Source organism: Mastomys coucha, unplaced genomic scaffold (genome assembly GCF_008632895.1).
Source record: "Mastomys coucha isolate ucsf_1 unplaced genomic scaffold, UCSF_Mcou_1 pScaffold1, whole genome shotgun sequence".
In the NCBI taxonomy this organism is placed as follows: domain Eukaryota; kingdom Metazoa; phylum Chordata; class Mammalia; order Rodentia; family Muridae; genus Mastomys; species Mastomys coucha.
Window position 1 is genome coordinate 74,454,457 of NW_022196891.1, and position 18,569 is coordinate 74,473,025.

General features: G+C 42.6%; 3 long non-coding RNA genes across 3 annotated transcripts; 2 read left to right on the plus strand and 1 right to left on the minus strand.

Moving 5' to 3' along the window:
• Positions 1-2,444: 2,444 nt before the first annotated feature.
• On the plus strand, positions 2,445-10,402 carry LOC116071363. The gene is made up of 3 exons (XR_004110849.1): positions 2,445-2,562; positions 9,930-10,116; positions 10,303-10,402. It is a non-coding gene; the product is annotated as an uncharacterized LOC116071363 (long non-coding RNA).
• LOC116071350 lies at positions 6,331-14,278 on the minus strand. The gene is made up of 4 exons (XR_004110847.1): positions 14,189-14,278; positions 12,682-12,996; positions 10,494-10,595; positions 6,331-6,927 (listed from the first exon to the last, which is right to left on the minus strand). It is a non-coding gene; the product is annotated as an uncharacterized LOC116071350 (long non-coding RNA).
• LOC116071357 lies at positions 14,024-15,443 on the plus strand. The gene is made up of 2 exons (XR_004110848.1): positions 14,024-14,327; positions 15,121-15,443. It is a non-coding gene; the product is annotated as an uncharacterized LOC116071357 (long non-coding RNA).
• Positions 15,444-18,569: the final 3,126 nt, after the last annotated feature.

Genomic DNA, 18,569 nt, shown 5'->3' on the forward strand with positions numbered 1-18,569 from the left:
CAAACCAAACCAAACAAACAAAACTTTCCTGTTTAAACCTAAACCTCAGAAGTCAACATTAAAAGCTGCTACTTTTTTATTTTGGTGATGTGGCTGTACTGTGAAACTAGGGCACTGTTGAGCCTCACGCACCCCCCAGCTAGAGGATTGCTAGAGTGAGGCAGAAAGTGTGCAGAAAGTGCCTTAGAAAAGTTGCATTTGTGGGGCTGGAGAGATGGCTCAGCGGTTAAGAGCACTGACTGCTCTTCTAGAGGTCCTGAGTTCAATTCCTAGCAACCACAAGGTGGCTCACAACCATCTGTAATGGGATCCAATGCCCTCTTCTGGTATGTCTGGAGATAGCTACAATGTACTCATATACATAAAAAAATAAACACTTCTTTTTAAAAAAAAGAAAGAAGGGCTGGAGAGATAACTCAGAGGTTAAGAGCACTGACTGCTCTTCCGAAGGTCCCGAGTTCAAATCCCAGCAACCACATGGTGGCTCACAACCATCTGTAATGAGATCCGACGCCCTCTTCTGGAGTGTCTGAATACAGCATATGTACTAGTGTACTACATATAATAAATAATAAAATAAATCTTTAAAAAAAAAAAAAGAAAAGTTGCTTTTCAGGCTTGAGAAGATGACTTGGGGGCTAAGAGTGCTTACTGACTGCTCTCGCAGGGGACCCCTGTTTGGTTCCCAGCATCCACATAATGGCTCACAACTTCTGTGACTCCAATTCCAAGGACTCTCATTCTAGGCTCCTGCATGCATGTGGTGCTCATGAACACACACACACACACACACACACACACACACACACACACGTGCACGCATACAATAAATGAATAAATAAATAAATCATATAAAAATATCTCTCTTTTAAAGCAAGGTAGCTCTCCAACCTTCAGGAATCATCCAAGCAGCCTGTAAACACAGATACCTAAAGGCTGTGGGAGGAGCTCTGGGTGTCATGTCTGTGAGCCTATGTGAGATTCTCAGTTATTCCCCAGCACGGAGGCTACAGACAACCACCACCACAACAAGCCCAACCAACCAACCCACGGCAGCCCTACTCCAATACCCGACCTTTCTTTCCCCTAAGAGATTTTCATTCAGTTGAGCTGTTCTACTTTTTACCAAGACTTTTTAGTACACTAGGGATTACGCCCAGAGCTTCACGCATGCTAAGCGTGCTCTTGCTATTGAGCCACACTCCCAACCGGACATTCTATTTCTTCCACATTCTATTGCAGCCTGGTGACTCTAATCATCCACCAAATACTGAAGCTTCAGGTGGTAGGGAAAACAAAACAAAACAAAAACCTCTGAAGTATAAAGAACGGGCGATAGAATCTACACTTAGCATGCTAGAGGCCCCGGGCCTCAGCACCACACACAAACAATACTTTAAGACATTAAATTAAACATGAATTTTACGGAAACTGTAAGTCTGGGTGAGGCTGCTGTTGATGGGTGGTGTCTCTTTCTAAAGCTAAATGGCACTGCTTGGTGCCACTTAGTGTGCTGAATTAATCACGCCTTGGCTTCCCTTCTATTAACTTGGGTCCTTGGGAATCCATTCCCTACATGGATTGAGTCTGCCCTGTATGCTAATGGTCAGAAAAGCAAACTGTTGGGTCAATGCTTCGTTCCATGCTCACCCGACTTCTTTTGTCATAAATCTGATCATCAAAATAAAAATATGGAAATGTAAATCAGGATAAGAGTATCACTTTCAATGATGTTGCAACTTACGAGATTTAGCACGTATGACCTAGAAAAGTTAAAATCACATGGTTCATTCAAGAGTACTAATGGCAGGGCTGGAGGGATAGTTCCGTGGTTAAGAACACTTACTGCTTTTGAAGAGGACTCAGGCACAGCTCCCAGTACCCATATGGTAGCTTACAACCTCCTGAAACTCAGGTTCCAGAGGATCTCACTCTCCCTCTGGCTTCCAATGGTTCCTGCGTGTGGGTCATATGTACACATTCAGATACACTCAGACTCAGGTGAATGTGTGCAAACACACAACACATACTTACCACTTTAAAAAAAAATGAGTCCTAAGGACGATGACGACGAGAACGAGGACGACAAGGAGGAAGAGGACGACGATGAGGACGAGGATGACGACCAGGATGAAGCAATGACAATGACGACGACGATGACGATGATGATAATGAAGATGATAGTGTGATGCAGTATGCACTGTCTGTCAGATCCCATTTTGAGAGCTTTTGATCTGCTAACTAGGAGTGCCCTCCCTCTCCCTCCCCTTTTATAGATGAGAAAACCAAGGCTCAGAGGGATTGGTTGGTTGGTTTCCAGAGACAGAATCTCAATACAGCCTCAGCCTCCCGAGTACTTGGGTTACAATCATGCATCAGAATGCCTGCTTCAGAGATACTGTTTTTAATCAATTAATTTGTTTTTTTAGGGTTTCAAACTGTTTCTCAGGCCAGTGTGGAACTCGGTGTGAAGCTGTAGCAGACACTGAGCTCACAGTAGCTTCCGATCTCGGCCTCCCAAATGAGGGCATTAGAAGCATGAACCAGCACAACGGCAGACAGGTGGGTTTTAGACTTGGTTTTGCTATTAATTAAACAGGCAAATGTGGCTACGTTTCTTACTCTTTCAGGCTCACAGTTCTATGGCTGGATTAGTGAGTCTTCTTGGCTGCCTTCAGCTTGATGGTTTAGCAAATTTGTGACTCATTAGTTCCTAATGTTGTCTGACTTCCTGTGTCATTCAGGCAGAAGACACATCTCCTCCCCACTGTTGTTTGACTTGGGCTTTCCCTATGCTTGCCCTCCTTTGTCTCCTAACAACTTTGGTCCTGCTCCCTCTAACCCTTCTACACTGGGGCAGACTTCTCTTCTAGATGTCGATAGCTTATCTGCACGAATCCAGCCTAGAATTGAGGTCTATTACTTAGGAGCCATGTACAAGTCTTAGAACACTAGTGCCTCAACACACGGCTCTTCCTGAAAATACCACTGGGTAGAAACGAATGAGAAAATAATGAAAATAACAACAATAGCAGCCAAATTACCTATCGGGCCATGGCATCCCGGGGAGAGTCACTGCCTCCTTCCATGCTGTCTTTTCTAATATCGTGTTTTAAAGATTTATTTATTCTGTTTTTATGTATATGGTTGTTTTGCCTTCGTGTATGTACGCATACTACATAAATTCCTAGTGCTCTCAGAAGTCAGAAGTGGAGCTGGAGTTGCAGATAATTTCCAGTCACCATGTGGGTATGGGGAAACCCAGGTCCTCTGTGAAAGCAAGTATTCTTAAGCAGTAGGTTATCTCTCCAGCCTTTTATGTTGTCTTAAAGGCATACTTCTCAACCTTCCTACTGCTGTGACACTTTAATACTATTCTTCATGTTTGATGACTCCCTCAACCATAAAACTATTTTGTTGTTATTTCATACCTGTAATTTTGCTGTTAGAAATCATGACATAAATATCTGATATGCAGAATATCTGATATGCAACCCCTGTGGGGTTTGTAACCTACAGTTTGAGAACCACTGTCATAATGGCTATTAATCAAAAACCTACTCTTATTCTAATGTACGGAAGAACACAGCATGCTAAACCAAAGCACCCAGTAATGAAGGACAAAAGACAGAGTTTCCTTCTCCGTCCAGAGTTTCATTCTACCTCCAGATTTGAAAGTATGGACTTTGAGATTGGAACAATAGGAAACAAATACTCAAGAAACTTAGGAGGTCTCTATGGACTCTAAACTAGGGACACTACAGCTAGGGAAGGATGGGCAGTCTTCTCCTCCATGATGACTTACTAATTCCAGGAAAGCAGCCACCCAAAGTCGATGCTAAAAGTAATAACAACAGATTTCTAAAGTACCCAGGTCTTTGCCATCAGTCTTAGTTAGGGTTTTACTGCTGTAAACACCATGACCAAGGCAAGGCCTAGAAAGGACAACATTTAATTAGAGCTGGTTTACAGGTTCAGAAGTTCAGTATGTCTTTGTCAGAGTTTCTTCCCTGAGCAAAATATCATGACCAAGAAGCAAGTTGGGGAGGAAGGGTTTATTCAGCTTACACGTTCCACGTTGCTGTTCATCATCACCAAAGGAAGTCAGGACAAGAAATCAAGCAGATTGGGAAGCAGGAGTTAATGCAGAAGCCATGAAGGGATGTTACTCACTGAATTGCTCCCCCTGGATTGCTCAGCTATAAGAACCTAGGACTACCAGCAGAGGGATGGCACTATCCACAATGGGCCCTCCTACCCTTGATCTCTAATTGAGAAAATGCCTTACAGCTGTATCTCATGGAGGCATTTCCTTAAGAGAGGGTTCTTTCTCTGTGATAACTCCAGCTCGTGTCAAGTTGACACACAAAACCAGTCAGTACACCATCAGAACCTTGAATTGTATAGTTTTCTATTCTGTATATGCAAATCCTTGGGGAGGGGGTTTCCGGGTGTTTGCATTAAGAAACTGTATCTAAGCTCTCAAGCTCTTGCTTTCGTTCTTGTCTTTTACTCTCACCTCTTGCTTCCTCTCTCGCCTTCCCTTCCCCCTCTCTCCACGTGACCATGGTCAGTCTCTACTTTTTTACCTTCTCCTCTCTCTCTCTCTCTCTTTCTCTCTCTCTCTCTTCTACAATAAAGCCCTAAAACCATAAAAAGAAAGGAAGGAAGGAAGGAAGGAAGAAAGAAAGAAAGAAAGAAAGAAAGAAAGAAAGAAAGAAAGAAAGAAAGGAAGAAAGAAACTGTGTCCTCAAAGTCAGAGAAATGTTTGGAAGTATTCTCTCTCAGCTGTGTGTACCCACCTGACAGTTCTAACACTACACTTATTTTACTTGAGGCCATGAAGTGTGTGGACTCCTCCAAGTGCTCAAGTGACTCACATCAGTGAAGGCGGTAAATATGTTGGGCCAAAACACCATCGGAAACATCTTTGTCAGCAGGGAGCAGAAGTTGTATTAATTAAAATGTTCTAAGAAGGTACAGGGTGCACTCCCAACGAGTCAGAAGACTATTTTAATCCTAATTAAGATGTTCCTTCCTGGCATCTCACAACACAGAAAATTAGAACTAAGAAGTTGATGACATTTCTAGAAGTAGGGTCAGCAGACTCAGAAGGGATCCCTCCAGCTTAGAACTGAGCATATGCTGCTAAGAAGCCCCCATTTTTAGTAAATTGGTGTTGGCCCAGGATCCTCCTTGTGTTCAGAAAGGGTTAGGGGAAGGTTGTGAGGAAAAGAGTCAGAAACAGGTCAAATTCAGGGGCAAGAAATGGAAGACCATAGTGAGAAATGTCCACAGGCCTATTAAAGGAAGAGTATGTTGAATGGAGGGAGTGTCCCAACCAGTGATTTAACAGGCACCATTTCCCTGTGGTCTTCGGGCCTCTTCGGGCCTCAGTACACAGGCCCCAGTCTGGGAAAGTATAATTAGAAATTTGCCATCACACCCAGGTGAGTTTATCAGCAATGGATGCACTTCTGAGCTTAGCGTTTCCTGTATGGAATTTGAAAACTCAATACATCTGTTGAAACATTTTGAGTGTGTGTCATCACATACATATCTATATATGATAGGGTCACAGATCTGTGATTCTCATGGTGTGCTGAAACTCTACCAAGTGACAAGAATTTCATAACCAACAGTTTGAAGCTAATGGGTGCGATTTACTTTATCTGAAGGGTGCAGTTAGATAATGCAGGGTCAGCAAATGAGAGGGGGTTCCTTGGTCCTTGGGTAGTCCTTTCTATATGCCTGGTAGGCCATCTGTCTTCAAACGTCAGCAAGCTTGTCCTCTCCACCCAAGAATGATAGGAGAAGAAAGAATTGGGGGTGGGAGGGAATCCATTAGATTAAGCATTGGGGCTCCTTGATAGAAACTTCCTAAATGAGAAAAATGAAAAAAAAGGGGGGGGGTTTGGTTTGTGGCAATGTGGAGCATTGAGATTGTGGGCATGAAAATACTTTTTTTTTCCTTCCAATTTTAAAGCTGGAAGAGCATATGAATAAGAGTGGCTTGTGTTGGCACCAGTGGAAATGACATTTGGGAGAGTAGAGAAACTAGATTCTAGCCGGAGGGCTAGACCCTGAGCTTGCTTCATTCGATTGGGAGGTAACAAGGGTGGTGGGTCTCACTCTGCCATCCAGGCACATGCTTGGCTAATACTCTTTGGAGCAGAACTCAGAAGAGGGGAGGACGGGAGAGATGACATAACCACTAATTTGCATGCAAAACTCTGTCCATTAAAAGACCAATAAACAGACAGCCTAATAGGATATTATGTGGCAGATTACTCTAATCGGCTCACCATATTGATTTCTGAGCATTCTCAATTTGTTTATCAGAACAAAGTTTATTCTCTTTTAATTACTTTGGAAATTTGATGCTGCATTCCACAGCCTTTGTTGGTGTATAATTTTACATTTGTAGTAGATCCTCTACCACAATTAATATTGAGCCAGTTCCGGCGAGCTGTTTTTACTACAATCCAGGTAACATTGACCAAGTTCATGTTGTCAGATAATAAAGTCGGGGCCGCAAAAAAAAGATGGACAGAGAGATGTGCTATCATCGTAAGGGGATATTTGCCTGGATTCAATCTAAATACATCTCAAAAAATTGTAAAATAGAATCTACCAGCTCTAACTAATGAGCACAAAACTGCATTGATTTGGCCCAGGGTGGACAAATAGAACATCTGGCATATTTGGCACCAATGACACAGCTGGCATTGTTGGAAACGGTTCTGCAGAAGGTACAGATGCAGAACTGGGAGAATTGGTGCAAACAGTGCAGATGGAACAGTTGGAACAGATGACAGTGGGCAGAGCTGGCGATGCTGGCACAGGTGTCATAACCTCAACAGCTGGCACAAGTTGTGACAATCCTGGGATTTCTGAGTGCAAGGCACATGTTCGTGTTGGCTGGGGCTGCGGCGAGATAAGAGCATTTTATAATTAGTAAATGTGCCATTTAAAAAAGAACTTTTCCCCCCTCCATCCTTAAGGACGTCCACCTCCAACTGTCGGAGCTTGGAATGCAGAGCATTTTTGCAAATTAGAATTTCCCCGAGAAAGCCATAATTGATAAATACAGATTTCATAGAAGAGGCAATTTAGATATTTTGTGTGTGTGTGTGTGTTCTGGTACTGATGAAATTCATGAATGGAATTTCTTCATAAGAGTTTTGTGGGAAATAAAGGTCAGATTTTTGGAAGTGAAAGTGAGTTTTGCATTTAAGTGAAATGTATTTGTTATCAAATTAGAGGGTTATTTGTTTCTGGAGCAGAATGAGTATTTCCCATTTGTATGCAATTTCCTGTAGAATCACACTTGAAGATGGGGTATGAAAATTGGAAACCTGTCTACAGAACAGGTTGGAAAAAGAAGAGAAAAAAAAAACAAAAAAATGCTGGAATAGAAAACATGGAGAAAGGATGATTTGACAGTCTCAAATGCCAGTGGGGCTTGGCTCTGATTTTATTTTAAAATGCTATAATTTGGGACTTGAATTAAGAATACAATATAGCATAATCTTTTGGACAATGATATTTTATATCAGATGGAAAGTTGAAAGAACAAAGCAGCTTGTTAGTAGGTACTGTGTGTGAGTATCTGTGTGTGCACGTATGTTTGTATGTATGTATGTGTGCCTGTGTGTGCATGTATGTATGTGTGTCTGTGTGTGTGCATATATGTATGTGTGTCTGTCTGTTTCTCTCTCTCTCTCTTTCTCTCTCTCTCTCCCTCTCTCTCTCTCTCTCTTTCTTTCCCTGTGCATATATGTATGTTGTCTGTCTGTTTCTCTCTCTCTCTCTCTCTTTCTCTCTCTCTCTCCCTCTCTCTCTCTCTCTCTTTCCCTGTGCATGTATGTATGTGTGTCTGTGTGTAGGTGTCTGTGTGTGTGCATGTACGTATGTGTGTCTGTCTGTTTCTGTGTGTGTGTGTCCCATAGAGTTTGGTAGAGGTCAAAGGACAACCTTTCCGAGTTGTTTCTCTCCTTCTCCTGTGTGGATCTTAAGAATCAAATTTAGGTTGTCAGGCTCGGCAGCAAGTGTCTTTACCTGCTGAGCCATGTCAGGATCCAGTTTTACCTCAAATCCTTTTTATTATAACCCGGATCTGTTCCCCTCATAGGAAAGCTTTTAAAAAATTGCCTAATTGTAAAATAATAAAAACCCAATAAGGGAGTAGATACTGGGCTTTAAATTTTAAATAATGATGTCTTGGCTATAGTAGGTGCACCCTAAATTCTTGTTGGATAAATGAACCTACAGTTTAAGTAAATATCAATATTCAGAATTGTTAAAAAAGCAATAACCACCCTCGGGAATGACTAGCATTCTGTTAGAAGAAAACAAGGCAGACCAGCCTGTAGTCTTGCTTAAGGCCTCCCATTTTATCATAAGAACCGTTACATCTCACACTTATTCTCTTGTTCCCTTCCCTGAAGGGCAAGCACAGATGGGGACACTGGATGACATCACCACCTCTATGTCCTGGGGTAAGCCCTGAGCTCTGAGGTTTTTTTTACATCTCCCAGTCTATCCTGAGCCAAAAATCCGTTTCTGTCCATCACCAGTGCAAAAGAACAATCTTGAGACTTTTTAGGAAAGAAAGTCCTTCCAATAAGGGTCAATTGTCTCTCGCAGGGTGTCGGGTTTGCCGCCATCAAAAACATGTGGTCTTGGTTTCCAGATGTCTCTGCATAGTGTTACATATAAATAAAAAAACACTGTCTAAAGTCACTTAAACCTGCCTGATTCCAATTTCCCCATTATTCTTACTTTGTTCTAACCTCTTGTTGAACCCAGTGAAACTGTTCTTAGCTACTCAGAGATTTATTTCTACCCATTTTTTTTTTTAATCTTTTGACTGAGCTGACAAAAAAAAAGTTTCTGCTTAGAACAGATGAAATACATTCATGTGGTGCCTGTATATTTTTGCGTATGACAAAGAGCCGTGAAGAGCTGGGGGAGAAGGCCAGAGGGTTTGCTGTTCCCTCTGGGCACGGAGATGGTGACAGATGGGTCAGCGCACAGGAACAGGCTGGAAGTGTCCATCTTCGCTTGATTGAAACACTACTTTGTGGCTGGGACTCAGATGAACATCGCTTCTAATCAATAAATATCTTATGACAAATGATCTGTTCAAGTGTAACCAACACGGGTGTCTCTGGGCGTTGGCATTTGAGGGGAGGGTAGAAGTTTCTTTTCAGGAGGAGGAGACTGGGGGGGGGGGTGAGCCATCCCTTGGAACCTCTGCCTTCTTTAAATTAAAGGCAAATGAAACATGAAAGATGCAGTCTGCTGCAGAGATTTGATTCCTCCGTCACTGTCCCCACCGCTGTCTATCTGTAAGCACATTGAACTTTCCAATTTATTGGCATCTCATCTTATGTAAATGTCCTTTTCCTTCTGTCCGCTCCAAGACGTGGGGATGTGCTTTTGTTCTACCCCTTCAAACGGTCTCTCTGTGTTACGCCTCTCTGCCCTCCCTAGAGGATCTGGGGAGCTGTGTGTGCTTGGATTTGCAGGGTGAGGTGTGAGTAGGAGTCCTTTTATGCAAGGCGGCTTTAGTGCTCTGCACATGGTAACTTGAGATACACATTTTCCTGGGTATATATATATATAAAAATCTGTTGTATTGGGGAGCTAGTGAATCAAATTAAGACTGCCTAGCCGCCTAAAATAAATCGTTAGCACAGCAAAACAAAGACCCTTAGGGAAATTGTACATAAGTTATGTTTAAAACCTAAGCCACATTTTTACTCAGGCATCCTCTTCTATCTTCCCCGTGGTCTCCAAGTGCGTCACTCACAAACCCTGAACCCTAGCCAGCCCCAGCTCTCTAGAGTGAGGAACTCATGCATAGAGCACGGAGGTCTTTCCCAAGAAACTGATGTTTTCTCTCCCTTCATCTACCATGGAAGGCTGCATGTTGACAAAGATGCACAGATTGGGGTTGGATGTCACTCGGCAGAAGGAATCTCACCTAGAGCACTTGCGGCCCAGGATTCAATTCCCAGCACCACCTACATGCAGATACAATAACAGAGCGGAGCTACAAAGCATCTTGCTCTCGTTGGAAGCAGGGAAGGAGTAACAGGTAAAACTTAGGTGAGATGTTGTTGTTGTTGTTGTTATTGCTCATGAATTCCAGACTGGCCTTGAAACTCACTATTTAGCTGACATTGAACTCCTGATCCTCCTGCCTCTATCTCCCAAGTGCTGGCGCAGCTCTAGGTGGGTTCTATACAGCCAGTGTGCATCCTGTTATTCTAATTTGATGGTTTCTCTTTGCAGGGCACCCCAGAGTCTGGGATTCTGAGCTACGGTTACAGCTACGCAGGAGCAAGGCTGAACCTTCTACTGATAGGAAAAGAGGAAGAACAGAGTGTACCACCATCTTGGTAACTATGCTTCTTCCCTTCCTGTATGCTCACCACATTTTTCAATTGGGCAAACATGTCATCACTTGGGGTATGGTGACAGACCTTGATGTCACCAGGTTCTGCAGAGATGCCACCACCTTTCCTCAAGCTCAGAGAGCAGGATGTGAGCTCTTGTGGTCTTGTGTCTCGGTCACTGGTCTATTGCTGTGAAGAGACACCATGGTCACAGGAATTCTTATAAAAGAAAAGCATTTAATTGGGACTTGCTTACATTCAAAGGTTTATTCCTTTCTCGTCATAGCAGGAAGCAGGCAGGCAGACAGGGTGCTGGAGGTTGTAGCTGAGAGTTCTCCATCCAAATGTGCAGGCAGCAGGAAGAGAGGAAACCACTGGGCCCAGCGTGAGCATTTGAAACCCCCAAGCCAGTCCTTAGTGACACACTTCCTCCAACAAGGCTACCCCTTCTAATAGTGCAACACCTTGGTGACCAAGCATTCGAATCCACAAGCCTGTGGGGGGCATTCTTATTCAAACCACTCCACTACATCTTATTTGTTTTTTAATGCAGACCGGAATAGTTCAGAATTGAGGTTGGGCCCTTGTTTCCTTCTAGCTTGATCTTTATAATAATGGTTTATGGGACCATTCTCCAAAACTATCTTGTAAGTATCTTGGGGGGAAGAGGATGATGTGGACAGATTAAATGGAGTGTAGACACATTGACTCTTTAAAAAAAAAAAAAAAAAAACATTTCAGGAGATGGAGTGATGGCTCAGCAGTTAAGAGCACTGACTGCTCTTCCAGAGGTCCTGAGTTCAATTCCCAGCAACCACATGGTGGCTCACAACCATCTGTAATGGGATCTGATGCCCTCTGCTGGTGTGTCTGAAGAGAGTGACAGTGTACTCACATACATAAAATAAACAAATCATTAAAAAAATTTTTTTTAAAGTTTCAATGTGAAAAAAATTAAACACATAAAAAAAGTAGACAGTGATGTAGGCTCCTATATGTATCGCCTAGGTCAACACTTAACATTTTGTAATTTTATTTCATTTCTCATCCTGCCCCACCCTTCTCCCCCTCCTTCCCTGGAGTATTTTAAACCATACTCCAAATGTCATTTCACTCTCTGAAAGTCTATAGTTTTCATACCTATTGAGCAGAGGAAGCTTTTAAAAATCCTAACAGTCAAATGATAACAAGACAGTGTTCTGTTTTATTTCAGTACCATCTAATTTCTGATCCACCGTGAGAGTCCCCTGCTTATCTCAAAGGTGTGTTAGTGTAGCTGGCTTGTTCACATCAAAACCTACCAAAGGTTACTGTTTCTTGTGTTTGTTTCTTTTTTTTTTTAATTTTTTTTTAAAAAATGTATTTATTGATTGATTTATTCATTCATGTATTTATTTAGTGTGTGGGTGTGAGTATGCATGCTGTGTGATATTAGCCTCAATGAACTGTGCTTAATTCATTTAATATGATTATTTCTAGTTGCATTCATTTTCCTATTAATGAAATAACTTCATTCCCGGAGGCAGGGTAGGTATATGCATTTATGTACACATACCACAGAGCTCACAGGACAACTTCTGGTACTCAATTCTCTTCCTCCTTTATATGTGTGTACCACAGATCAAAGTGTTTGTTTCTTTTTTGTTGTTTGTTTTGTCTCGTTTCATGGATTCCTTGGACATACCCGGTCTTTGTGCCTAGACTTTTAAGACTGTGTGTTGGTTTGAATATGGAATCCTGGCCCCTGCAACTCCCCCTGCCCACATGGGCTCCTGTGCCTGCTCAGTTTCCAGCTGGTAACCGGCGGGTATGTAGTGGACATAGGGTCCAAATGACAGATTCAGGGTCATGGAGTGGAGCTCATGATTTCTAGCCCTTTTTGAGCTCTCTCTTCTTCTGGTCTACTGAGATTTTAGAGTCCAGCTATCTATTCTCTCTGCCAGGCTTTCTCCATCAGGATGGGCTGCATGCTCACCAACCTTGAGCCAAAATAAGTCCTTCCTCCCTTAGGTAGCTTTTGTCAGGGCCACGAGGAAAGCAACTATTACAGCCTGCCCTCCCCCCCCCCCCCCCCCCCCCCCCCCCCCCCCCCCCCCCCCCGGCCCCGCATCCCGCTACGTTTCCTGTAGGAACGTTTCTGCAGGTACTTCCTGCAAACTGATGTTTAGATTTTGAGACCAACTAGGTGAAGGGCTGATTTTTAGACAAGAAAACCTCATAGTTGGTGCTGGGTATCCGTCTCATAGCTCATCACTGTGTGAGGGAGCAGGCTTACCTGATTCTCTCACTTTCCCTGACGTTAAGAGTCCTCAGGGAGTGCAGATGGCATGGAGTCTTGATCACTCAGCTTCTTTCCACACACACTAATTTTGTCTCTCAGTATCTTCGGATAACCACCAAGGAGCCCTTTAGTTGTAAATGAATAATTCTTTGATGTTCCTCTTACTAGCAAACTGCCGGAGGGTTCATCTTCATTGCCACGTTGACTGGATGTGAAGTTCCTTTAGGAGACACACCTCTGGATGTTTCCTTGAAGAAGTTTCCAGGGAGGTTTAAGTGAGACAAGAAGACCCGCCTTGAATGTGGGAGACTAAATAAAAAGGGGAAAGGGGGGAGCCAGCTGAGCACGAGTGTTCATCTCCCCTGTTTTCTGACTAGAGGTACAATATGGCACACACACCGTCTTAAACTCCACCCTCTGCCTTCCCCACCACAATGAACTGCTCCCCTTCTTAAACCATAAACTGAAATAAATTAAAATAAATAAATAAATAAATCCTTCTTTCCTCATGTAACTGTTGTTGGGTATTTTGCCTTAGCAACAAGAAAAGTATTTGATGTGTTACTACCAAGGGACAGTGTCAACTTTACACACACACACACACACACACACACACACACTCAAGGTTTTTTTCCATAACATGTTATGTATGGGGTTTTATCACTAATGTATCACTGGAGGCTAAATATAAAAACTAGCATGTTTTCCATGTTCAAATTGCAGATTGACCAATGAGTAATAAATTAGGTCATGGGAGATCACATAGCAGTTACAGGGTTCACGTTGAATGCTTGTAAGTCTGGTTGACCTCAGCTATATTATTGCAAGCAAAGTAAGTTGACTTGTATCCTCTTCCCAAATAGTTGATATTGTTGTTTGATGAAGCCTTCTGCCTAAATGAACTGAATTAGCCTTCCACGGTGTTATTTATTAATTACTTAGTAGCTCATCACGGTGTTATTTATTACTTAGTAGCTCATCACTGTTTATTAAATGTTGTTTTTATTTCAGTATGTCAGGTATTAAATTACTTGTTTGTTTTTTGTTTACTTCACATCACTGGTAAGTAAATGGAAAATAAAGGAAAATATTAAGAGTTTAAATGGCAGAATAATTCCAAAATATAAATTTCAGTTTCAAGATTGAAGTCTTGTGGGAAAATGCTTAGTAAATTTGATAGTTTGAAATAGATTACTGCTGGATAAATAAAAAAATAAAGTATATGCAATTGAGTATTTTACTAGTAATTTTAAATTCTAAGCTTATTATGACGATGACGGTTTGGGTGTTGAAGATTAACCCTCGATCCTAAATGTTAATTAAGCACGTACTCTGCTCTTGAGTTACACTCTCATCCCATCACATTTGTTTGAAAATCAAAGCGTTAATATCACTGGGATTAAAGAATACAAAATTGAATTTTCCTCCAGTGGTGTAAGTCTAGCTGCCTTCAATGACAATAAAACATCTAAGGCTTTGTGAAACCTTAAGTATGAGGTACCTGATATCTCTATGAGGTTTTGTTCCCATCATGCCATTTGATCATTGCTGCAACCTGATTGGAGGAGGCACCTGACAAATGAGAACGTTGATGGAGTCGGGACTAGATAACCTGCATAAGGTCACGTAACCAAGGGAAGGTAAGCTTAGCGCTCAACCCCATTTAGGCTTACCTCAGCTTGTTCAACCTTGCTCTCACCTACAGTCATTCTGAGGCTGTGTCTGTACAAGACACAGTGGGAGCTTCTAGTCGGAGCCTCTTGCACCTGCTTCAGGCTTTCAGGAAGCCCGTGTGTTACAAGCTTCCCGTGATCTATTTTCAGCTTACTTGATGGTGGACACACGCGGTTGACTTCAGTAATTCTTACCTCCCTTGGGCATCTCTAACCACACCTTTTTTTCTTCTCCCCTTTTCCCTCACTCACTGGAAATTTATGTGGTTTTTTTTTTTTTTTTAACCTTCCTACCGAGAACAGAAAAAAAGTTGGAGAGAGGCAAAGGCTTTTGTAAAATGTTCATAAGATCTTCTAATGTGAACCTCTCCTCTAAAATATGAAAAGGCTTCTCCTGGCCTCCGTCTGTGCCCTTCTCCTCCATGTTCTGACAGCCTATGCTGGGAAGGATTTTTTTTTTTTTTTTTTTTTTTTTGGCTAAGCTCCACAAGGTTTAACATGAGTTATTCTATTGCCTTGTTCTCTTGCTCCTGTATTTTTTTTTTAAAAGGCACTTGGAAATCACTCCAATTATATATATATATATATATATATGTGTGTGTGTGTGTGTGTGTGTGTGTGTATATATATATTTATTTATGTATATATTTAAATGGCTGTAATAGAGATACACCTTTTGTGTGTGTGATGTTTTCTTAACCTAACCACAAACATCTTGCTTATCGACCTTGGGAAAGGATGATGTCTTTTCACTTGCCAGACTTCCATATTAGATACAGATACACCGCGTTTTGAGACAATCGCTTAAGTGAATTCGGAGGAAGAACTGGAAGTCACCGAAGCTGAAGAGGAAAGAGGGAGCAGGCATCTTTCCCCTCAAAGTTCTACAGCTTGAGGTTATTAGCCAAACGGATCTTCCCATTTGTTTCGAATACTTAAAAAAAAATAAATAAATAACGTGAGAGATATTTAAATTTTGGCAACAACAACAACAACAAAAATAATCAGAAGGAGATAAAAGGAAACGCCTTTCGAGAAATTGTTTAAATACAAGAGTGTGATTAAAGATAGAACACAAACAAACTCTGAGAGGAGTGTTTAATCAAAACAAAACCCAGGGAAAGCAACCCTTGGCCTGTGATTAGGAGTAGCCTGGGAGGGAGACAGGCTGGAAAACCAGCCTGCATTACCACCCCTCCCTCACAGTCTTTTTAGTGGGCCCCTGGGAGAGAGTGCACTCCCTCAAGAGAGCTGAGATCTTTTTATCATCTGACTAGAATTCAGGCCGTTTCTTCTTCCCTCTTTCCCTTCTCGGCCCCCATCTTTGCCATGACAGACTGCATTCAATAATTGCCGTCTTTTGTAATTGTTCTATCTCCAAATTGGCTGATTAGGGGAAGAGACACAGCTGTCCATCAACATGGTGAAAAGTGGCTGAAACCACCATTCCCTGAGCTGGAGAAAGTTAATTGCATTTTCTCAGGCTATCCCAGGAGGCAAGGCGCTGGGAAGGGCTCCGGGAATCCCCGTTAATGCTAGTTGGTTCTTTTGTTTTATTGTTTTGTTTTGTTTTTTTCTGAGCATTTCTGCTTGTAACCTGGGCGGGGGTGGGGGAGGGGCGTAGGAATACAGTAAACAGCACGTTAATTAGATTTGCAGATGAAATTAAATCAGAAAGAGTTGCAAACTCACAATTCAGAGTACCAGAGTACGGTGTGGGATTTCTGAGGTTAAAGATACCAGAGGATCAAGTGAAGTGAGAAGGGAACCAGACAGGTTACCTCCAGTGCTGTTGGGGGGGGGGGGCTGCAGAAGTAAAGCATGGAGAGGCTTGGAAGGTGCAGGAAACAGAGAGACCGATGGGGTGGAAGACAACACATTAGATGTGTTTGCAACATGCCATAGATGCTAATGTGATTTGGGGCTGTATGTGCAGAAGCATCACATCAAGAGGAAGGCATGGTGTAATTTAGAGCATTTGGCAACATCACCCCTGGAATATTGCGCTCAGCTCTTTGAAGGAGGTCGATATGAAGGGAGAGAGTAAAATCGGCATAGGACAGCAAACGAGCTCAACGTGCAGTGGTTGGAGGATAATGAACTGTGTGGCTCCCCATGTAACTCGGCTTGAGGGAGTCACAAGAATGGTGCATTTATACTTAAGAGTATTCTAAAGGGTTTTTCTTTTTTTCCCCAAGACTTCTTATAATAGTTAAATTATGGAATCAGTATAAATATCCATCTAATGATGATTAAGGAATATGTGCTCTCTAGATATAGAGATAGATAGATAGATAGATAGATAGATAGATAGATAGATAATAAAATTTTTAAGCCACAAAGAAGAAAGGTGTATTATCTGCAGGAAAATGAATATGACTGAAGAGAAACTAAACCAATCACAAAAAAGGAAATACCATAATGTTTCTCTCATTTGTAGTTCCTAGATACATAAAATCATACATCTGTCAGTACATACAAATGTGTGCGTGTGTATACTTAGCCTGAAAGTACAAGTACAACTGTTTAAGGAGACAAAGGAGACACATATGTGCAAAGGAAGGGAGAGGAAAGAGGGCAGGCATATGAGAGAGATTATGCTTCACATAAAACATAAACATGTACTGGAGGTGCCCTGTATGGCTAAAGCTGCTCCCAGAAGCCATAAGGTTATCAGATGGAAGTCCCAGTGCCAGAGATGGGCTGCCTCCTTATGAGTTGTTGGCTGCTAAAACAGTTCAAACTCTCTCCACTGCTGTTGATTGCCAACCCAACCCAGGCTAGATGGTAAGACCCTACTGCTGAGGACAACACATGCCTTGGGTGCAGGGCATAGGGAAATCAAGCTGGAGCTCATCTGGAAGCTTCCTCCCTGCTGGCTAGATTTCCCAGTGCCAGAAGGCCCTGTGCAGGCCATGTGGGGAGACTTGTCATCAACCATCTTACTCAACTGTGGACCCTGGGTGCTACAATACTGACCTGCCAGGCACAATGTGCCCGCAGTGCTATAGTGTCGTGACTGTTAGAAGGTAACCATTTTCTGACTGGATTTCAGGTTCCCTCCATAGGAGGAAATTCATGTGTGGTACTGTAAACCTGGTCAAAACATTTGTGGCTGGGAAGGTCGGTGGCCCGAGTAGTGGGCAGGCTACTGTTGCTGGTAGGCTAAATGGATGAGATGTATCTTTTAAATTGCCTTGGAAGTATGTACGTTTGTGCTCATGAATAATGGTGTCAGTTTTGTCAGAAAGGTCTCTCTGTGGTGGTTGGTTGTTACCAAGGAGGTTCATAACAGGTCAAAACGCTGTGAATAACAGATGACTTCATATTAAGCCTTAAATGTGGTTTAGGGAGCATCATAGAAGAGGGTTCAGGGAGAGTTGATGGAGGAGCCAGGGTAGGGAGCTCTGTTGTGGAACACTGTCTCCTGGGCAAGACATTGCCATCGTACTCTTCAGCTCTTGGCAGCTGCCGTCACCTGTGCTTGACTGAATCTGCTAGCATTTCACTACAGAGGGCAGAGGGACTCACAAGGGCCTGCTCGCCTCTTATGGTCTATAATCAGTCCCTGGCTGCTTGGAGAGGGAGAGGCCTTTTCTGGTAATGCTCCCCTGCTCCTGTAGGTAATGCTAATATTGTGGTTTAGTTTTATACCAACTTGACACAAGCTAGAGTTATCAGAGAAGATGGAGAGCCTAAATTGGGAAAATGCCTCTGTCAAACTGTAGTGTTAGCAAGCCTGTGGGGCATTTTCTTAATTAGTGATTGATGGAAAGGGCTCAGTTTATTTTGGAGGGGACCACCCATGGGCTGGTGGTTGTGCCTTCTACAAGAAAGCAGGCTGTGGAAGCCATGGGGAGCAAGACAGTGAGGAGCACTCCTCCACAGCCTCTGTATCAGTTCCTGCCTCCAGGTTCTTATCCTGCTTGAATTCCTGTCCTGACTTCCTTTGAGGATGAACCATGATGTAGAAGTATAAGCCAAATAATCTCTTTCCTCCCTAAGGTTTTTGGGTCATGGTGCTTCGTCGAAGCAATAGTAACCCTAACTAAGACAACTAATTAAAATAATTCATAAACAATACACACACAGAGAGAGAGAGAGAGAGAGAGAGAGAGGGAGAGAGAGGGAGAGAGAGGGAGAGAGAGGGAGAGAGGAAGAGACAGGAAAGTAGATTAGTAGGAAGCAGGAACCAGGTCAGCTGGATGG